The sequence below is a fragment of the Panthera tigris genome, chromosome B1 (genome assembly GCF_018350195.1).
Source record: "Panthera tigris isolate Pti1 chromosome B1, P.tigris_Pti1_mat1.1, whole genome shotgun sequence".
In the NCBI taxonomy this organism is placed as follows: domain Eukaryota; kingdom Metazoa; phylum Chordata; class Mammalia; order Carnivora; family Felidae; genus Panthera; species Panthera tigris.
The window spans coordinates 31,031,944-31,055,760 of NC_056663.1; the positions used below are offsets into that span (position 1 = coordinate 31,031,944).

The 23,817-nt window shown below is 40.5% G+C and overlaps 1 pseudogene; it reads right to left on the reverse strand.

Moving 5' to 3' along the window:
• Nucleotides 1-221: 221 nt before the first annotated feature.
• The window catches only part of LOC102954131, a 94,740-nt pseudogene continuing 71,144 nt past the window's right edge, over nt 222-23,817 (reverse strand).

Sequence of the window (23,817 nt, forward strand, 5' to 3'; positions counted from 1 at the left end):
CCCGGCCAGCCATCTAGCGACGTTCCAGGTGGCTGGCCCTTGAGAACTGACGTTACTGTGTCTTTCTGCTTCAGGGTGCTGGGTGGTCACCGTCATTGCACTGCCCTGTCATTCAGCTCTGCTGGGGTTCCCTGCCAGCCTTCCTTCAGCTTCTGTCCACTATCCCTGGCTTATTCCTGCAGCAGCCCCAGGCCCCCTTGGTCCCGCCGTCTCCACCCCTTTCACTTACTGTCTATGATCTCCCTCCAGGTGTCCCTCCAGGAGAGCAGCTGTCTCCTAAAGGGGGCGGGGCCGGGTGCTGGTTGTGGCAGCAAGTAAACAAGATGTGCTCCCAGCTTGGCGTCTCCTCTTGGCCTCAGATGGTGTCCTTGTCATCCACGAGCAGGTCCCCCAAGCCCACCGTCTTGTCCCTCATCAGAATAGTGCAGTCCACGAACTGGCGCTCCAGGTGGTTCTCCACCCACTCAGCCAGCGCTAATTCTCGCCCGCAGTGTTCACACTTCAGCGGAGGGCAGGTGCACACGGGGACCTCGGTGTCCTGCATGTCGTCCACCTCCGCACGGCTTCCGAGGCTCCAGGGATCGGCTCCGCGTCTGGGGAAAAGCCTGGGACCTCATACACACTGGCCACTTCGTCCACTAGGTCCAGCAGCAGGTCTCTGTACTGTTGTGGGTGAGGAACCCCAGGCGCTCGGCCAGTGCCTCGTCACCACCACCGCCCCCTCCCTGGGAACTGCCTGGGGAAGCCCTGCAGGAGGTCTGCTGGACGTTGGCCCACAAGTGGTTCAAGTCCAACAGCACCTGCGAGAGCCAAGGGCCCTTGTTTTGTTTTGTTTTTTAATAAACCATTTATTTATTTATTTATTTATTTATTTATTTAAAAGTTTTATTATTTATTTTTATTATTTTTTGAAAATTTACGTCCAAATCAGCCTACAGCGAAGTAACGATTTCAGGAGTGGATTCCAGTGATTCATCCCCTAGGTATAACAGAGCCAAGGGCCTTTTTCATGCTTATCGCCTGAGTTCTATTCTTGTTACTATCAATTTTACAACCTTTGCTTGCCTTTTTTTTTTTTTTTTTTTGAATGCTTATATGTTTGTATTTGAGAGAGAGAGAAAGAGAGAGCACAATCAGGGGAAGGGCAGAGAGAGAGGGAGACACAGAATTTGAAGCAGGGTCCAGGCTCCCAGCTGTCAGCACAGAGCCTGACGCAGGACTCTAACTCACGAACTGTGAGATCATGACCTGATCCCAAGTCTGGCAATTGACTGACCCAGCTACCCAAGCTCCCTGCTGTGCTTGCTTTTTATTTACGTTTGCTTATCTGCATCTTTTTACTTTTAATTTTTTTGCATCAGTTTGTTTTAGGTAAGTCTGCATGTATTTGGATTTAGTTTAGGCCCCATTTGATTTTTAATGAACTACTTTAACATCTTTAATTATTACTTAACAGTCATATTTCATCTTGCATCAGTCACTGTGTTCCATGGTTTTTAAAATATTTATGTTTTCTCACTGTTTCAAGTTTTGATTTTTTTATTTACTTTTTAAAAAAAATATTTCTTTAGTTTTGAGAGAGCTCGTGTGAGCGGGGGAGGGTCAGAGAATGGGAGGCAGACGATGGGAATTGGGCTCCACGCTGACAGCGGTGAGATTCATGTGGGACTAGAACTCCTGACCTCAGCCCAAGTCCAAGGCTCAACCGACTGAGCCAGCCAGGTGCCCCTTACTGTTTTCATTTTTTTACAATGAAATACGATGTCTTATTTTTATCTTCTTCAGCATTTTGAAAATCATGTCCTATTTTTATGTCCCTTGGTGATTAACTTTTTCAAAAATGTTCCTTCACTATTTTTTCTAATTACCAGAGTTAAAAATACACATTTCAGACCCTTTCATTTGTGACACGTAATTTCATACACTTTGAAAATGTTCTCTCAAAAATCCCTACATACTGATATTTATTATTTATTCAGGCTACGCTATGTGCCCCAAGGGGGTCCAAGTGTCGACTACCTCAGCGAACGAGACAGACCACAGGACCCACCCTCATGGAGTTCACTCTGGCACAGCAAAGACAGGCAAGAACAAAAATCAGTGTGTCTACACTGTAGAATATGATTTCAGGAAGTCATAGGTCTATATCATTGTTCTTATCTAATTGTATTTTATTTTCATGGAAAATATTTTTGCATTGAATAATATAACCAGATTGACAATAATATTTGGGCTTCTTCCTATTTGAACTGGCTATTGCTCCTGATATGCAATAGTTTTTCCCATTGAGAGATCTCAATTTTATCAAATTGCAGGAAGTAAAGATACAAATCTAAGAGCTTCAATGGGACGCCTGGGTGGCTCAGTCGGTTAAGCGCCCGACTTCAGCTCAGGTCACGATCTCGCGGTCCGCGAGTTCGAGCCCCGCGTCAGGCTCTGGGCTGATGGCTCAGAGCCTGGAGCCTGCTTCCGATTCTGTGTCTCCCTATCTCTCTGCCCCTCCCCCGTTCATGCTGTGTCTCTCTCTGTCTCAAAAATAAATAAACGTTAAAAAAAAAATTAAAAAAACAAAAACAAATCTAAGAGCTTCAAAACTTTCTAAAAACAATTCTAAGCGTTGGTTTTCCTGGCTCTATTTTCTAAGTTCTTACATTACTGAAAATAATTATTTGGGACTTTCATTTATGAAAGAACTAATATTGCTATAAAATTTTTGGATCTACCTTTGTTCCTTAAAATCCTGTACAGTGAAAGAAAATCTTGGGCAACTGTCTCATTGCCTCCTGAGATTTCATGTTATGTAAGGCGAAACTTGAGAAAGATTTTTGCCTGTTGTAAATCATCTACTTTATCTGCCTAGAAGCTTTCTTGTGTGTCTCTACAGATGGCTTCTTTCAGTGATTTTCCAAATAAAGTATGGAGGGCATTAGAGTGGATATATTATATATCCATTTATTTTGCCTGCCTTGTAGCACAACTCATGGAGTAGAAAAGAAAGCAGCTTACACCTGTAATGGCATGGGGCTCAGAGCTTCAACTCAAGCTTCCACTAAAGCTCTGAGATTCAGACCACTACAGACGTGCAGAATATGTACAATTTCTACATATGGGTTATTTTATTAAGGAAACATAGAAGTGTGCTATTTTTTCCCCCAATTTTTTCCCCCAATTACCTTCTAATTTGTATGAAAATTTCCCCATAGCTTGACAGTTGTCTGTGAACTTTGTTTTTAGTAAGAGGGTAAATTTTCGTCTTTTGTGTTTCCTCTTGAGTGATTTGTCGAAGAGTTTGGCAGATTCCTGGGTGGATGCTAATTAGTAGAAGAAATCCACAGTGTTTGTGATTAGTGACCCGTTTACATGTTCTTTTGAAAGAGAATAGTATTCAGTTTACAAACAATGTATAAGGTGTCAGAAACCATTTTTCAAAATGTATGAGAAATTGAATGCTTCAAACTTTTGAAGAATACTGTCTTGGTCAGAAAGCTATATTGCTTAGCCCTCTTCATTCAAGAGAGAAGCCAAATTCAAGCTAGTTGAAAGAAAAAGAGAGAAGAGAATTTACTGGCACATGTGATAAAACATCCCGAAGTAAAAGTAACTTCAAGCATGACTGTCTCTAGCAGCTCAAAAAATGTGAACAACCCATTACACCAATGCAAAAATGTATTCTTTCCAGATTGTCCCAGAAAACTGTGTAGAATCGATGGGCTTATTTTGGGTTTAATGGCCACGCCACGGGAATAGTCATCCCATGAGAATGTTGACTGTCTAGGATTGTCCCTTTCCATCTTATAGGTACACACCATATTATCACGAAGGTTGATTTCATGTTCTAGAATTTTCAGAATATATTTTTAGTTGTTTTTTTCCCCCAGCTTTATTGAGATATAATTGACATATGACATTGTGTTAAGTATGCAGTATACAACCTGTTTATTTGATATACTTTACAAACTCATTACCAGCAAAGCATTATCCGACATCCGCATCACGTCACATAATTATCATTTCTTTTTTTGTGGTGAGAACACTTGAGACCAACTTTCTTAACAGCTTTCAAGGATATGATACAATATTTCCAACTATAATCACCGCGTTATACATTAAATACACAGAACTTATTCATGTTCTAATTGGAGGTTTGTACTGTTTGACCAACATCTTCCCTTTCCCCCTACTCCGCAGTCCCTGCTGACCACCATTCAAGTGTTTATCTCGATGCATATGGCTGTATGGCTTGTTTAGATTCCACATACACGTGCTATCGTACGGTATTCGTCTTTTTTGACTTTGCCCTGTCTCATTTAGCCTAAAACCCGCAAGGTCCATCCATGTTCTCACAAATGTCAGTATGTCCTCCTATCTCATGTTCTGAATATTCTATTGTATCTATACAACACAACTTCTTTATGCACTTATCTGCTGACACACACTTAGGCTGTTTCCATCTATTGGCTGTTGTGAATGATGCTGCAAAGAACATGGGAATCTAGATATCTTTTTAAGATCCTGTTTTCATTTCTTTCGGATATATACCCCAAAATGGGATTGCTGGGTCATATGGTAGCTCCATTTTATTTATTTATTTATTTATTTTTTTAACGTTTATTTATTTTTGAGACAGAGAGAGAGCGAGCATGAACGGGGGAGGGTCAGAGAGAGAGGGAGACACAGAATCCGAAACAGGCTCCAGGCTCTGAGCAGTCAGCACAGAGCCCGACGCGGGGCTCGAACTCACGGACCGCGAGATCATGACCTGAGCCGAAGTCGGCCGCTTAACCGACTGAGCCACCCAGGTGCCCCGGTAGCTCCATTTTAATCTAATCATCACCAAGACCCATGTCAAAATGCTTTCCACCCTCTATGTTTTCTTCTAGGAGTTTTACAGTTTCAGGTCTTACAGCCAAGTCTTTAATCCATTCTGAGTTGATTTCTGTTCATGGTGTAAGATAGGTGTTCCGTTCCATTCTTTTGCCCGTGGCTCTCCAGTCGTATTCCAACACCATTTATTGAAGATTCTGTCCTTTTACCATTGTATATTCTTGGCTCCTTTGTTATAAATTAGTTGATGATAATGCTGGAGTTTACTTCCAGGTTGTCTATGCAGTTCCACTGATTTCTGTGTCAGTTTTATGCCAATACCATACAGTCTTGATTACTATAGCTTCGCAATATAATTTGAAATCAGGAAGTGTGATGCCTCCAGCTTTGTTCTTTCTTAAGGCTGCTTTGGCTATTCAGTCTTTTGTGGTTCTGTACAACTTTTAGGATTTTTTTTTCTATTTCTCTGAAAAAATACCATTGGAATTTTTATAAGGATTACATTCAATCTGTAGATCATTTGGGGTAGTATAGACATTTTAACAATATTAATTCTTCCAATCCTTGAGCATAAAACATCTTTCCATTTGTTTGTGTCTCCTTCAAATTGTTTCATCAGTCTTGTAGTTTTCTGTGAACAGATCTTTCAGCTTCTTGGTTAAATTTATTTCTAGGTATTTAATCCTTTTTGATGTAATTGTATGTTCCTCCTATGTGCGATTTGTTGGGAGTTTTTATAATGGAGGATGTTGAATTTTGTGAAATTCCTTTTCTGCATCTATTGAGATTATCAGATGATTTTTACCCTTCATTCTCTTAATGTTGTATATCACATTGCTTAGTTTATGGAATTTGAACCATTCTTGCATCCCTGGAATAAATTCCATTTGAATGTACTGTGGAACTCAGTTTACTAATATTTTGTTGAGAATTTTTACATCTGTGTATACCAGGGATATTGGTCTGTAATTTTCTTTTCTTGTGGTGCCCTTGTCTGGTTCGTTATGAGGGTAATGTTGGCCTTGTAAAATGAGTTTAGCAGTATTCCTTCCTCTTCTATGTTTGCAAGATTTTGAGAAGTAATTGTATTAATTCTTCTTTAAATTTTTGGTAGAATTCATCAGTGGTTCATTAGTTCATTAGTTCTAGACTATTTTTGTTGTCTCCACCTATTTGTACACGTTCCAGTTTTCTTCTTGCACCTTATTTTTGGTTTCATAGCATTTTGATTAGAAGGATGCTTGATGTTACTTCAGTCTTCTTAAATTTATGAGGATTTGTTTTGTGGCCTCACATGTGATCCATACTGAAGAATGTTCCGTGTGAGCTTGGAAGGAATGTGTACTATTCTGTTGTTGGACGGAATGTTCTGTAAATGTCTGTTAGGTCCATCTGGTCTAATGTGTAGTTGAAGTCTGATGCTTCCTTATTGATTTCAGAATGCAGTTTTAGAGGTAGCTCCCATGAGGCACCATTTCACACCTACTATGAAAACGATAGTCAAAAAGATGGACAATAACAAGAATTCCAAAGAGGTGGAGAAATTGGAATCCTCGTGCATTGCTGGTAGGACTGTAGGACAGTGCAGCTGCTATGGAAATACTTAAGCAGTGTTCCTATATGACTAAGCATTCCATTCCTAGGTATATATCCAAGAGAATTTAAAACTGATGTCTACACAAAAACATGCACACACATGTTCATAGCTTCATTATTCACAACATCCAAAAGCTACAAAAAAACCTGAGTGTCCATCGGTGGATGAACAGGTAAATAAAATGAAAAATTATTCAGCCATGAAAAGAGGCGAAATACCAGTACATGCGACAGCATGGATGTACCATGAAAACAGGATGGGAAGTGAAAGATGCCAGACACAAATTATCTGGTAGTGTATGATTCCATTCTTGGAATGTTCGGAATAAGCAAATCCATAGAGACAGAAGCTATATTAGCATTTCCTAGAGGCTGAGGAAAGGGAACAATAGTGAGTGGGTATAGGGTTTCTCCTTGTGGTGATGAAAACGTGTAGGAGTTAGTCCTGATGGCCTCACAACTTTGTGAATACACTAACAGCCACTGAAGTCTACACTTCTCAGGGGAGAATTTTGTACTATGGGAATTACGTACAATAGAAAAGAAATAATTCTTTTTAAATTTTTTTTTAACGTTTATTTATTTTTTTGAGACAGAGAGAGACAGAGCATGAACAGGGGAGGGTCAGAGAGAGAGGGAGACACAGAATGCGAAACAGGCTCCAGGCTCTGAGCTGTCGGCACAGAGCCCAACGTGGGGCTGGAATTCACGAACTGCAAGATCATGACCTGAGCTGAAGTCGGATGCTCAACCGACTGAGCCACCCAGGCGCCCCAAGAAATAATTCTTTAAAAATATAAAGATGGATTCAGAATGGAGAATGTGTAACCAGACATTTTAAATCAGCGCTTCCAAGAAATTATAACATCTCTGGGGAATTCTCTAGCAATCTAAGGGATGTGGACTGCCTTCAGCCGCTCCAGAGCATAAAGTGCAAACTATCATAAAAGGAACAACAGGCCCTATTTGTTTTGTTTTGTTAATTAGTGCTGCCTTCCTGTATAGCCAGAATAATTTCATATTTGCAAGTTTTAAATATGATTGATGATAATCATTAATACACAAAAAGCTTCCAAATACTGCTGAATTAAGTGGCATTTAACACCTGGAAGATATTTTAGGTCAATTATAATCTACTAAACTACAAAATCAGCATGCTGCTCATGAAGGGTTCTCATAAAGCAGAGTATAATTCAAAAAGTTCATGTGAAAACAGGAAAAGTACATTTTATATATGTAAATGGTTTGCCCAAAAAAGGACAAATTTAGGCAAATAGTCGAAAGTTATTATTTTCAAATTACAATAAAAGAACTGTAAATAATTTACTGTGTAACATTTTTGACTTTTAAACCTATTTTACTTTATCTTTTAAACTTATTTATTTTGAGAGAGAGAGAGAGAGAGAGAAAGAGAGAGAACGCTCATGCAAGCCGGGGAGGGGCAGAGAGAGATGGAGAGGGCAAGAATCCCAAGCAGGCTCCACCCTGTAGGCACAGAGTCCGAAATGGGACTGGATCTCACAAACCATGAGACCATCACCTGAGCTGAAATCAAGAGTCCAGCACTTAACCAAATGAGCCAGCCAGGCGCCCCTAAAACTATTTTATTATAAAACAAACCACAAATACAGGAAGGTCTTCCGAACAAACACACAGCCTGATGAGTTTTTATGAGGCCTTTTTATAACTACCACCCAGGTGAAGACATGTGGCCTGATTCAATCACAATAACACTCTTACCCCAAGTAACTATTATACTCACCTTTGTAGAGATGACACAAATGTCCATTCTTAGAGATTGTAATTTAATTTTACTCACTTTTTAAAAAGTGTTCGGATTCCGTGTCAATTTCAGCCCACACATTTCTCCTCCTTCCCTTCCTTTTTCTTATCATTTATCTATTAAGGAATCGAGGACATTTGCCCAGCAGAATATTTCACACTCTCAATTCTACTTATTGTGGACTCATGGTGCAGTTCCTCTGTCTTCTTGAAAATTGGCAGCTGATCGCCAGGCTTGATCAGACTCAGTCAGGTTCAACTCCTTTGGCAAGACCGTGTGGAATGTTGTACTCTCACCAGGGGGGATCTGTCTGCTTGTCTCTCTTTGTGGTCTGAGCAGCTGTTGATACTCGATACCTGGATCCATTCATTCATTAGTGGTTGCAAAACAATGATCTTTCAATTCATCATTTTTTTTTTTTCATTTATTAAATAAAACGCTTTTACAAAGAGATGCTTTCCCTCTTCTACTGTTTGTACTATCCAGGCAGACAGTTTCTACAGAGCCCGGACAAACGCTGGATTCTTCGCTCTGAATATTTGCTTGGTTTCTGCACGGTGGGGGTAGAGACAAATGACCTACTAGTTTTTAAAGGTTTAATATTCAAGAATAAAAATCTGAGCCCCTACTCTTATGAAAACAAAGAAGTAGAGATTTAATATTCTCGTGTATTTTTCACGTCTTACTGAAGTATAATATATTTAAAGAGTGTCCATATCATAAGATTGTAGATCAGTGGTTCTTCACGAACTGAACATACCTTGTAATCAGCAACCAGATCGAAAACCAAGGCACTCTCACTACCCTAGAACAGCCCCTTCCAGGCACAACCATCTCTGAGGATAACCTCCCCCCCACTTCCTGATATCCAACAACTGTTTCTGTTTTGTTTCTCAGATGAGTGGGATCATACAGTGTAATCTCTTTTGTAGTGAGGTTCTTTGCCCTATCATTATGTTTGCAGCAGTCACTGGATTGTGTATCCATTTTTCTGATAGGATTCAGATTGTTTCCAGTTGCCGGCTGGAGTGTTAAGAACTTTTCAGCGCATGCCTTTTGGGGCACGTAGATGTACATTTCTTCAGGTATGGATTGCCTTCATTTTTAAACATGATACTAGAACCAGATAGTTTCTTGGGAAAACTACGGAAATATGTAAATAGCTTCATTTTTAAACATGATATTAGAACCGGGTAGTTTCTTGGGAAAACCACTGAAATTTCTGAAATTCTTTTATTGAAAAAATGAGTTGTTGTTAGTAATTATCACCGTACCTCATTTAGTTTCAAAATTGTAGCTGCTACCGCTGCTAACATCAAGTACCAGCCTGTAACAAATCTCAGAGAAAGTGGCACCGCCCATGGCTGCATTCAATCCACTGTCTATGCTTGTCGCAAAGAAAAACCGTAGACAGTTCAACGCCGGAGGGGAATTTTACTTTTTCTTTTCGATGCCCTCTCGAAGCTCTGTCTGCTCCCTCAGAGCAGTGCCCGTTTACAGGCCACCAGTCACTGAAGCAGCTCTGCTTAAAAACCTGAATTACCTGGAAATCTATTTTTAATTTACTTTTATAGGGATTCATCACCTGCTATGGGATAAATCATCCTCCCTCCCCCAAATTCATACGTGGAAGTCCTAATCCCCAGTAACTCAACATATGACCTTATTTAGAAATAAAGTCATTGCATGTGTCATTAGTTAAGATCAGGCCATTAAGGTGGGCCCTAATCCAGGATGATTGGTGTCCTTATATAAAAGGGCAAATCTTGGGGGCACCTGGGTGGCTCACTCGGTTGAGCATCTTGATTTCGGCTCAAGTCATGATCTCATGGTTGGAGAGATAGAGCCTCGTGTTGGGTCTGCACTGACGGCATGGGGCCTGCTTGGGACTCTCTCTCCCTCTCTCTCTGTCTCTCCCTGCCACATGCATGCACACACACACACACACACACTCTCTCTCTCAAAATAAATAAAGAGCTAAGAAAAAAAAAAGGGCAAATCTGGACACAGACCTGCACACAGGGAGAAGGCCATGCAAAGAGGAAGGCAGAGATTAGGGTGATGCTTCTACAAGCCAAGGAACGCCAAAGATCGACCACAAGTCACCAGAAGCTAGGAGAGACACATAGAACAGACCCACCTCTCACATCTCTCAGAAGAACCAACCCTGAAGATACCTTGATCTCAGACTTCGGGCCTCCTGAACCGCGAGCCAATAAATGTCTCTTATGTAAGCCTCCCAGTGCGTGGTACTTTGCAACAGCAAACTTACACATCACCCTTTATAACGTGGTACCCTGGGCCGTTGCCCATTGTCATGATCCTTAATTTGGACTCTAACTTGGACTTCTAACTGACTGACAACGTGTAATCTTGAGTAAAGGATTCAGCCTCCCTCTGTAAGCATCTGTGTCTTCTTACGTGTAATTAGGATAAAAATCATACCTCTATCACAGGCTTGCTGCAAGAATGGAGTAAAACCTGCATCTAAAGAACTTCTGAAAGTATCTCTAAATGATAATTATTATTTTTTTTTGCAGAAATATCAGAGCTTTATTCAAACTTAGGCCTTTCTAACCAAAGAACCTCTATTCTTTTTTAAAATATAATTTATGGACAAATTGGTTTCCATACTAAATAGCAATTTTTCAAATAAGTATTAACTTTTATCATTATATACTAAGTCGCAACCATAATAAATTCCAAAAAGCAGGACTCGTACAAGCCGCGTTCTGTAGAACACAGAAACATGCACGAAATAAATAAATAAACGCAAATTATCCTTCACAACAGATACAAAAGGGCAATAAAAACTGATGTCACAGACCATTTGAGGACAAGGCAATCATGACATCATATCTTATGGATACAACCACAAAATAAAATAAAAATGGATAGCTTTAAATGCTTTCCATCAAGGAAACATTTTCAGGACAAAATAAAACAGGTAGCTCATGAAACCAGAAAGAGTCACAAAGTGATTCTAAGCCAGCAGGATGAAGAAACTGATGATAACAAAAGCAGGAGAAAAATGGCATTCTGGTAACCAACGTTTATAAAGCATTTCCTAGACACCAAGCCCTGTGCTACATCCTTTTCCCAGACTGTCATGGAATGATCAGTACAATCTTATGAGGTAGGTACTACGATTATTCCCATTTTACAGGTAAGGACACTGAGGTTTCAGAGCTGGCGTAACTCACCCAAGATCATAAAACAGAGGCAGGATGGTGTCCCAGGAAGTATGACCACAGACCCCAAGTTCTTAATCACTGTATACTCCCCCGGTCTTCAGTCAAGGTACAACCGGTCACTCACGTTCTAGAGAACACCTCCCTTACTGCCTCTCATATACTGTTTCTACTGCATATCCTGCGCATTTGAATTTAGTGATTTCTTATAACTCGCTCTCACGGCGCCACATCCCCCAGCCCCATGCACACGCACGTGCGCACGCACACACCCACACCTGATGCTTGTTTGAGCCCTCTCCATCATGAGACACGAGTGACACGGTTGAACAATCCTCATTCCTAGGCCGGACGTCTAACCATTGGTGAACAGCTGGGCCGCCTACCATTCAAATATGGAAAGGGTCTCAGGGCCCAGCCCTCCTGTGTCCATCTTGCATATGGGCCACTTCTCATCTCTGCTGCCTGGAGGGCACAAGCGGTCCCTGGAGCCCACCTCTGCCTACACCTTGCTGCCAGTGCTCCTCACTGTTTTCTCTGCCCTTCTAAAGGCTTCTGAAATTGGCCATCCGTGGCTTCCTTCACCCACAAATGATTTAAAGTCAAATTGAGAATAGATTTTTTTTCTTCACGTAAGATCCACAAATAAGAACGCGTTCCAAGGACAGGAAAAGAAAAATTTAGTATTGGTAGATCTCTGGCTTCTATCAGCTCGGTAGATATTACTCATTAACCGAAAGAGTCAAATCTCCACTCTCATAAAAACAAATTAAATGCAGTTAGCTGAAATATACCTTTATTTGGATCTTGTAGTTTTTCAGCTGTGACAAAGTAAACCTTTTCTTTTCTTTTTTTTTTTTAAGGATCTTTATATAACATAAGAGATCGGTTTGGCATATCCTAAGACAAACCCCACCAATGGAACAAAGGTAGATTACAATTAGTTGTTTTGTAAGCATTATTTTTGGAAAGCCCAGTGTTGATTTCAGCTTTGCACATACCGTATAATGATATAGTAAAGCTGGAACCGTACACATTTAGAGACCGTAATTACAGCAATGCTGTACTTGACTCCCTTATTTGCTAAGCTGAGTTGGAAACTGAAGTTAAGTGGAGCCAGAGTCTACCCAGTTTACTCCACAAATTTATCCCACTTAGAAAACAAGTAAGAATTACAACAACAACAAGATGCTTTAAAAAAAAAAAAAAGAAACTGCTGTAGTTTTTACCCCTTTGGAATTTGATGCCCCCTAAGGTAGAAAGGAAAAAAAAAATAGGGATTTTCATTGGATTTTTATTGCCATTCAAGGAAAACCAGTTTGGGTTAAGTCTTTTGGTTTCTATTCATGTACCCCGTCATAATCAACGGGCCTCAGTCTGGCTGTCTCTTCACATTTCACATCCTTCCTAAAATGTTTTGGGTTCAGAGAAATTCAGAATGTACTTTGTGCTAAACACTCTTTCTGTTCCTTTTTAAGTCACTGTAAACATTTACCTCGGCTTCAGATTCATTTGCACTTATCCCATCCAAACTTCTCACCTCCTAACCCTGCACGGACTAAAATAAAACCAAACACTCTTGCTTATAAAAGACACCAGATTCCAGAATCTCTCTGCAGATTCTACTAGGCACTTTCTTCGTGGAGGCATGACGTTCTCTTTAGCCAAGTATAGCTGAATTAAAATATCCACTGGGTTTTCATTCCATTTGAACCTCCTTGTCCCAGCTGAGCCCCGGGATGCTGCTGGGCCGAGGCCTTTCCAGCCTGCATGGCTCTTGGTTCCATGATAATTCCATGACTGAAACCCAATGTACTCAAAACTCATCATCTCCCTTCCCAAATCTGTTTTCCCTTCTGAGTTCATTCTCAGGAAATGGCACCACCTTCTCCTGCAGCCCCAGCCAGAACCCAGAAGTCATCCTTCACCTCCCACCATGCCACCAGAGCGGGTACATTCACCTGTTAGCATTCGAATTGGCTTTCCCTTTCGTTGCCCCTGTCTATGCAACATTGTTTCTTGTCCACATTTGTGCAGTGACCTCCTAAAACTAGTTGGTCTGTCGCTAGACTTATCTCTCCCCAATCCCTTGCTCACTTAAAAATAGTGATCTTTCCTTTCAACAATAGCTAAATTATGGAAAGAGCCTAAATGTCCATAAACTGATGAATGGATAAAGAAATTGTGGTTTATATACACAATGGAATACTACGTGGCAATGAGAAAGAATGAAATCTGGACATTTGCAGCAACGTGGGTGGACCTGGAGGGTATTATGCTAAGTGAAATAAGTCATACAAAGACAGATACCATATGTTTTCACTCTTATGTGGATCCTGAGAAACTTAACACAAGACCATGGGGGAGGGGAAGGGGAAAAAAAAGTTAGAGAGGGAAGGAGGCAAACCATAAGAGACTCTTGAAAACTGAGAACAAACTGAGGGTTGATGGGGGGTGGGAGGGAGGGGAAAGTGGGTGATGGGCACAGGGGAGGGCACCTGTTGGGATGAGCACTGGGTGTTGTATGGAAACCAATTTGACAATAAATTTCATATTAAAAAATTATAAATTTATAATAAACTGCTATTTAATGGGAAAAAAATAGTGATCTTTCTAAAGGAAAAATTTGGTTACCTGAATCCTCTTCTCAAAACCATTCCATGGTCTCCCATCACTTTTGGAATAAATTACAAATTTCTGAGTAGATTTCACCAGGCGCTTCTTCACCTGCTCTTATCTTCCCTTTCACTCTTCTTTGCTCCTCCCTGCTTGTCTCTCACAAAGTCAAGGGAATTGCCCTCAGCTCCCCAAGTGTGTGCTGATATTGCTTCCCTTTAGGCCTTCTAGCTGTTTAGCATGATAATAGCTCTGATATACTGTTTTATCATGTACCTGGTGCTGTTCTTTTTTTTTTCTTGACTTTTTTTTAATTTATACATTTTAAATTTATTTTAACTTATTGTCAAATTGGCTAACATACAGTGTGTAAAGTGTGCTCTTGGTACCTGGCACTGTTCTACATAGAGTTAGTTCTGCTGTGCTGTGATATTTATCTTGCAAAAAATCACCATGCTGTGCAAAATCATGCGATCAAAATCTTTATGGAAAAAATGGAGTTGGGGGTGTACCACCCAAAATACAAATCAGTGACACATTTTAAAAAGCTAGAAAATGAATAAAAACTTTGACATAAATTTGATGGTTAAGAAACACATAAATACTCACCATACACATTTTTGCTCTTCTTCAAGGATTCCCAACACAGAGCTCCTAAAACCCTTGGAATTTCCTGAGAGATAGGGGTGAGAGAGGAATATCTTTTGTTATTCATAAGCCCTTTTCAGGAGTTTATGCTAATGAGTCACTCTTGAGGATACAGGCTGGTTATCAGAGGAATCAACTTTGTGATTAGAGGGAGGGAACTTTTAGCTCAGGCTCCTGACCTTTGGGGAGGAGACAGGGCTGGAGATTGAGTCAATGGCCAACGGCCAATGGTTTTAATTTCTCAGATGATTTGAATGTGCAGCCAGAGTTGAGATCCACTTGGAGCAAAGCTGAACCTGCAGGTGCAAAACATCTTTTTGCAGAGTGATGTGAGAGCCAGAAAGGTCCTTTGCACCTCCACCAGCATTTGGACTGATTGGCCTTGAGTTCTCTACTGGCCCCAGAAAGTCTGTGAACCTGTGATCAGTAAGACCACGCTGAGGAGAGCAATTCAAAGCACAACATTAAACCAGATCTGAAGCATTTGTATAATTTCCTCAAACCAGATTTTGTATTATGAATTGATGCATGTACTGTGCCCCCCATTTATTTTTGTGAATTCCAAAACATTCTTGTCTCAGAACAAGAAAATCAGCATTAGATAACCTATTAAGTAGGTGAAGAAGTGTCAGATGTATGGAAAGATATTAAGAATTGTGACAGTTTGGGGTGCCTGCGGGGCTCAGTAGTTTGAGCGTCCGACTTCGGCTCGGGTCATGATCTCATGGTTCGTGAGTTCGAGCCCCGCGTAGGCCTCTGTGCCGACCGCTCAGGGCCTGGTGCCTGCTTTGGATTCTGTGTCTCCCTCTTTCTCTGCTCCTCCTCTGCTCACGCTCTGTCTCTCTCTCAAAAATAAATAAAGAGAAAAAAAAATTGTGACAGTAGTACCATTGGGTGATGAGTGTAAAACAGACAAATTGATCAGAACAGCAGTATTTTCTATGATGATTTAAAAGTTTAAGAATCAAGGTAAGCTCGTGACCCCAGGTTAATGGGGCAACTGTCACAGAATGTACCATAAATTATTAAATTTTTCTATTCAGCCAGATGAAATGGGCAGAGAACAGTGTTTTCCAATGTGTATTTCATGAAATCCCCATTTCTTCAGATTATATGGAAATGCTAGGTGAAATAAAATGAGACAGGTTTCTTTACTGTCGGATTTTTAGTCTTTCTTATGAAGATGTAGATGGTGAATGTCTAAGAAAGAGATGACAGTAAACTATGTCTTCAAAATTTCTTTTTTTCTCTCCGTAGATTTGTACTTCAAAAACACATATTGTTTTAAGTCCCAGCATAGAGGGCTGGGGGGAATGAGAACCAGTCAATTCCATCTTTCTCAAAACTGCTTCTAGCTCGTCTAAATATGTGGTTATAACTCTATGCCTTAGGTCATCTTCCCTGCCACTGGGTTCTGGACTTCACCGGGGCAGGGGCCTGCTCTAGGGACCAGAAGGAGCCTTAGCCAGCATGTCAGACTCCATCCGGCCTCTGCCTCCCTCACAGCAACCACCTGGAGAGGAGGGCGAGGATGACAGGGAATCCTAGGCACTTAGACCACGGCCCACACATAGAAATAGTCCTGTGGAGAACTGTCCCAGGTTGGGCCTGGACCTTCTTCAAGGAGCAGGGAGGCTGGCTTCTGAGGCAATATGGCTGGTTGTGGGGGGCGGGGGTGGGGGGACCTTGCTCTCTCTGCCTGTGCTCTACCCACTCCTTCACCAGCAAGCTCTCCTCTGCCCCAAAGAGACTTTGACATAAAACAGTACATGAATCAGTAAAGAAGTATAATCAAAGAACTGAAAAAAAACACAAAAAAACCCTTTCATTTGCATCTCAAATTAAGCCCTGAATACATATGCTAACATAAATGAATAAGCTATTTATCCATGTGCAAAGAAATAATCTCTCCGCTCACTGATGAAAATAACCCAAGGCCCACTTCTACAGTAATCATGGGCTCCTGGTCCTCAGACTTGGCTACATCTGGGCTCACGGTGGCTCTCGGATGGGTGGTTTTTAGCTCTGTCCATCATTGTTGTTTTTTTTAAATATTTATTTATTTTGGGGGAGACAGAGAGACAAAGTGCAAACAGGGGAGGGGCAGAGGGAGAGGGAGACACAGAATCTGAAGCAGGCTCCAGGCTCTGAGCTGTGAGCACAGAGCCCGACTCTGGGCTTGAACCCATCAAGTACTAGATCATGACCTGGGCCGAAGTCAGACGCCTAACCGACTGAGCCACCCAGGAGCCCCCATCATTGTTTTTGTGATGTATGATACTTCCCATCTCTAATACCTAGTCTCTGTGCTTCTTCTCAGCTTTTGAACAGGTGCTATGCAATTTACAAATCTTCCTGAATAGTAAAATGGACAAATGAGTTTTCTCTGAGCATGAAAGACAAATTGGTAAATGGACTAGCCTGGTCTGGGAGCCAGAACTTCAATGAATTTTCCAGCTTCAAATACAACGAATGCTATTTCACAGTGAGTTATTCTTCTCGGTTTCATTTTTGTAGTATGAATCCTGGATTTAAAATTAGCATGAAAAAGCACTTTCTTGTAGATAGATTCCTACTTCAGGCTGCTTTAAAGCTGCAAAAGGCTTGGTTCAGTGAGTGCCAACCACATAAAAGAACCACCCTCCCGGGCAAAGAATGTTCCTTTCTTCCTTGCAATCTTCGGACTGCTGGATCCCCCCAAAGCTGTCAGGGAAAAGAAATCTTTTCTCCTCTTTCCAGGGAAAGGAAATTCTAGAGTAAACACTAACCATTTAAATAATGATCTGTAAATCTTTTCATTAGTGGCCAGAGGGCAGAGTCTTTTAAAGGAGCGAGTGCAGGCTGTGGCCACTGTTCAATTTGCTCTGTCCTGGAGCCCTGCAGAAAAATGTGTCCTAAGGTAAGGGAATAACAACCCCTGCAGGGCCAGCCAAGGGGTGTTCCTGAGCTCTCTCTCATTCATATGTGCTGTCCAGAATGCCCCAAAACCTCTCTAGACTCTATAAAATAAGAATAAAGAGGGGCGCCTGGGTGGCTCGGTCGGTTAAGCGTCCGACTTCAGCTCGGGTCACGATCTCGCGGTCCGTGAGTTCGAGCCCCGCGTCGGGCTCTGGGCTGATGGCTCGGAACCTGGAGCCTGCTTCCGGTTCTGTGTCTCCCTCTCTCTCTGCCCTTCCCCCGTTCATGCTCTGTCTCGGTCTCAAAAATAAATAAACGTTAAAAAAAAATTTAAAAAAAAGAATAAAGAAATACACCTACAGAAATTAATGAATAGAAAATAGAAAGTCAGCAGAGATGATGAATAAATCTAAGGGCTCATTCTTTTGGCACTATCTTATTCCCTTGCCTTCCTTTTATTTTCTTCAGAGCACTCAAATTCCACTGCATTTTTGCGTGTTTCCTTCATATTGCCCCTTCTTCTTCAACAGTATGATCCCAAAACTGGAAGGGCCTTTTACTGTTTTGTTCACAAAGATACTCTCAGCACCTGTTAATTACACTGTGTGGAAGAGAGTAGGAGCTCAATAATTATTGTTCACTAGATGGAAAATAAAGAAGGAAATGAAAACAACATATGCTGGGGCGCCTGGGCGGCTTAGTCAGTTAAATGTCCGACTTCGGCTCAGGTCATGATCTCACGGTTTGTGAGTTCGAGCCCCGCATCAGGATCTGTGCTGACAGCTCAGAGCCTGGATCTTGCTGTGGACTCTATCTCCTTCTCTTTCTGACCCTCCCCTGTTCATACTCTGTTTCTCTCTCAAAGATAAATATTAAAAAAAAATTTTTAAAAACCCAACATATGCCCAATAGAAAACATCAGACAAAATATATGTAATCTTGATATATATATAATCTATCTATATCTACATGTAGGTATATGTAGATATAGATTGGAAAATCTTGGAAAAATTAGCTAAAAATATATAAACAATAAATGTTTTTATATTTTAGTTACACTTTATATCACATTAGTTACATGTTATTTACATGTTAGTTATACTTTATATCAGTAAGCCCCAGGTAAATTAAGATGATAATGTTAAACAAAATACAAGAATGAAATATTTATAAACTTGGGTCCTGGGCTGGGAAAAGTCTTTATAAAAGTGATCCCAGAGCAAGCAAAATAGAAAAGATTGGTAGTTGTGAATGTCTTCAAAGAACAAAAAAACCTTTCCAATGTTTAGAAACAAATGAACTAGGAAAGTATTTGCAACATACACTATAAACAAAGGATTTGCATTGCAATATAAAAGAGCCTTTAAAATTCAAGAAAAAGATAAGTGATGTTCACTAGCCTTATTGTGGGGGATCATTTTGTAAAGTTTAAAAATATTGAATCACTATGATGTACACCTGAAACTAAAATATTGTATGTCAATTATACTTAAAAGTATGCCTTTTCAAAATAGACAAAATGTAGAGACAAACGATTCACCAAAGAAAAAATGCAGGTGGCCAATAAACAGGAAAATGTAGAAATGCAAGCTCCTTGTAACCTCATTTTCACCTATTACAGTGGCCCAAAAGATAGCTAATAAAGGCAGATAGTCTTGGTAAAGATGCCGAGCACTGACGATGGCTTGGCAAATTGGGTCTTTCTGGAAAACAGTCTCACAATTATACCTATTATACAAATCTTTAAAATAAGAGTAACTGTTACAACAGTAGTTTTGCCTCTCAGAATTTGTTGTAAGAAAAATGCTAAGGAAATAGCCAAGATTTAGTCACAGAGACGACAATAACAATGCTGTTTATAGTCACCCTAAATTGGAAACAAACTAAATATCTATCAACTTTGAATTCAAAAACCAATCATGATTTATCTACATGATTTATATGGCCATTGAAAACAATTATGGACTGGGCATTAGTTGACACTGAACTATTCTTAATATTATTAAGAATATGATATGGACTGTGTTATGTTTTCTTTTAAAGTTCCTATCTGTTAGAGATACATTCAGAGGTAGGTGAAATGATATCATGTCTTCATTTGGATTGACTTGAAATATCCCTCCCTTTCCCATTCCAAAAAGTATGTGGGTAAAAGAGATGAAAAAAAAATCATGACTCTGGGGGTCAGTACTGTGTGACCCTGGGCAAGTGACTTGCCTCTCTCTCTATGCTACAGCCCCCATGTGACATGAGGCCATTAGTAAAATTTACTTCTTCAGTTGTTGTGAGGGTTGAATAAAACAATATGGGCATCATTTTCCCACAGTGTCCGGTGCAGAGTCAGGTACCTTTCCAGGATATGGAACATGCAAGGTCGTAGCAGGTGCTCAGATGTGTCTTGTGATCTTCAGAGGACAGACTACCCTGCTTTTGAAAGGTTAGCTTTTTTCTTCCAACGCATGCCCGTATTTTGATGGTGCAGGGGTAAGGAGGCCTGGGTAACACCAGTGGGGAGAATCCCACGCTGCTGGGAGAGAGCCAAATACTAGCAAAGAGAGTTACTTAATGGCTCAGAGTATCTCTGCTAGAGGAGAAGAAAAAACTGCTTCTTCCACAGTTGTTCTGGGTTTCCTCTGTTGCCTGTAATAACTAAAAAAGCAGTAGAGAGTGGGCAGGAATTGAGTGAGGAGGCCGGGCCAGAGACTGACTTCAGAACCAGCCCTCTGACCCACTGGCTCATTCTTGGTTTTCCTTCCTGAGCGTCATTTTAATTTGGGTAGGACCTTTCTGCCCAATGCAAAAGACTCACTAGTATGGGCATTAAAACTAATATGGGCTCTTCAGCTTAGAGGTGCCCAGAGGGCAGCCCTGTGCATAGGTCTGTTCCAGGGCTCTGCAGGGAAATTTATCCTCAGTTATTTTCCAACTGAGGCCAACATTGGGAGTCTCTGGTCCGTCTCTCTTCCTGTTAGATCCTCGGGAGGGGGGGGGGCATGGCTTAATCAATGAAAAGAGTTATAGGGTGGGATGGATGGGTCGATAAACGGTAGAGAAGAAAACGATCTTGGTCTGTTTCAAATTACACTTAATAAATCACAAAGTGTCGTAGATGAGCTGAGAATAGGAGTCCAAATTATTCTTTCTTTCTAAAACATTCAAACTCATCTCTGAAGCACCGAGTGATTAGACAGACAGGTGTGGCTTCTAATGCAGGCTTTAAAAATAAGACACAATGGGGGCGGCTGGGTGGCTGAGTCGGTTAAGGGTCGGACTCTTGATTCCACCTCGGGTGGTGATCTCATGGTGCTTGGGTTTGAGCCCTGCCCTGACAGTGCAAAGCCTGCCTGGGATTCTCTCCCCCCTTCCCCACCCTTCTCCCATGCTCTCTTCCTCAAAAATAAATAAATAAGCTGTAAACTAAACTAAACTAAGGCATGATGGGGGGAAAGATTTGGTTCTTTTAGTTCTGTGTGGATATACTATATATCCTCAGCGTGAGATCGCTGTGTCTTTCACGAATGAATATCACCATCTCAGTCCACTTGCCTGTCATAAAGGCAACACTGCACAGCTTCTTGATTTTTACTCCTTCCCTTATTTAAGCACATTTCTTTAAATCAAAAGGAAAGTTTCATTTTTACAAATACTGGGGGAATGCGGAGTTCAAGGCTATTATTCTATTTGCAGTCTTCCATCCGTATCTTCCACTATTGCAGCCAAATCCTTAATGGGTAAGGACGAGTAACAAGGACGCTGGGAACACCCAGTTGTAAGGACATTGATGCAGAAAAACATGATCCTCCAGAAATACTGATTGTGCTTCGGACAATAGAATCAAGGGTAGTGTGTTAGTTTGCTTGGGCTGTCATAACGACTTACCATAGGCTAGGTGGCTTCAACAAACAAATTTATTTGCTCACAGCGCTAGAGGCTAGAAGTGCAAGGTCAAGGTGTAAGGGTGATCTCTTCTGAGGCCTCTCTCCTTGGCTTGTACATGGCTGTCTTCTCCTTGGCTTCTCCTTCTCCTTCTTGGCTGTGAACCTATGAATCAGAAGGCAAGTTATCTGCTTCCAAAATACAATGGGGAGACAGCCATAAGATAGATATTCCCATTCTACAAGGAAGAAATAGAAAAGAAGGAAGCAGTCATGGATCCAAGCAAGTCTGAAAAATAGCAAGGAAAGTTCCATTAGATCTTAAGCCTCAAAAATAATCTTTGGTTCAGCACTCTGTCCTCTAGGCCTACCTACTCTAGTGGCCACCCCTGCTTTTCTGGTCCACCAGGACAGTGACCCTGGTTGGATAGACTATGTGGTTTGGGGACAGGAGCACTAGATTGAAGAGACCCTAGGTGTGGCTCTATTTAATAACCAGCTCTGCGACTTTGAACATGACATTCAAAGTCTCAGCATCTGGTTTCCTCATCTATAAAGTGAGATGGCTACCATTTCCAAGGCTATTTTTTATCTCTAAAATTATTTAGGTTGTTAAGGAATGTTGGTCTTCTTTTTTGATTATTTCTGTCCTCACAAGAGGATAGATGCTCACTGATTCCAAAATACAAAAATGCAATAATATTTAGGGACCATTTATCTGTCTACAGAGATCACTAACATGATTTTTACAAAATAGTAAAGGAGATATAGCCATTTTTTCAGGATTCCTAATCAAGCAGTAAATCAATAAAACTTGAAACTAAATTCGAAGACATGCTTAATACAATAAAATGCAGACTTTTAGGTTTTGATCCAAGAATATGAAGTTCAGGTGCCTATTTACAGACCTGGCAATATGATAGCCGAAATCACCACTGTGGAGAAGCACTCGGTGCAACCAAATCCCTTCCTGCAAATCTGGGGAAAATTCTATTTTCAATGACACTTGGCACATCCTTCAGCAACTAATTGCCTACTCATTCAGCAGTTCTCCATTTCTCCAGTTAAAAACCCCCCATCTTTTGTCTTGAAGATGGAGGCAGGAAGTGTTGCAGCAGGAAAATTAGAGAAAATGCAAAGGAGTTAAAATGAGAGCTGATTCAAGCCATTAGAAAAATGCGAGTCAGCAGGAGGTAAAACTAAATTATAAGAACCCTGAGGTTAGCAAGTCTCACAGGCTCAGTGCATCAGAGTGCAATCATCTCATTAGGTAGCAAATCATGCCAATGAATTAATTAGCATTGTCATTTCTTAATAACATTGAAAGAACCTCAAGAAAGCCCTTTCATCGTCTTCAGCAATCCAGATCTCTAAAAGTTTAGATCTATCTGCATTCCAAGTGTTCTTTCAAGTAGAGTCCAAGCCAGAAGCTAATACTGGCCACTCATCAAGCTGAGCATGGGAGGAGGGGGGTCATCTGCACTTGGGTGATGACTGTACATGTTGCAGAAGATCTATAAGTGACTGGGATTATTGACTATCAGAGACAGGAAGAAATTTAGAAGTTGTCCAACTGAATATTGTGACTTGTCAGATGGATCTCCAGTTCAGGAAAGTGAAGTACCTTGCCTAGACCACCCAGAAGATATAGGAATTCTTGACTATGTTCAACACTCTCCCAACTAAACTCACTCTATACCATAAAACACAAAGCATTTTGTCTTTTGTGGGGTTAGTTTGGTGTTTCTTTTTAATTTTGAAGAAGATATATGTGATAATTCTTTATTTCTAGTGGTCAGAAAGAGAGGTGAAGCTTTCAGCCAAAGTATAAACATAAAAAATTATATATATATATATACACATATATACGTATGTGTATGTATCTATATGTATGTGTGTGTATATAAATATATACACACACATACACACAATAATGCTCATACATATTTAACAATGTTCAGGTGCGTGTGTGTATAGATATAGATATAGATATAGATATAGATATAGATATAGATATAGATATAGATAGATATAGATAGATATAGATATAGATATAGATATAGATATAGATATAGATAGATATAGATATAGATATAGATATAGATATAGATATAGATATAGATATAGATATATATAGATATATGTTATATCTACATTTGGACATCCATTCTAAAAAAGATCAGCCAGTTTTCAGGCCTGGAAAAAAACATCTTTCATTTTGCTCAAATAATTGTTAAATATAAAAGGCAAGTAGCATAGGGAGAAAAAGTTGCATTTGGGATAAACAAACGGCAGCTTGGATTTGCTTGTGTCCCTTTTTCAACAGGGTGTTCTAGAACAGCACCAGAGTTGTTTTAGGGATTCAATGGCTGACATTCAAAGTGCC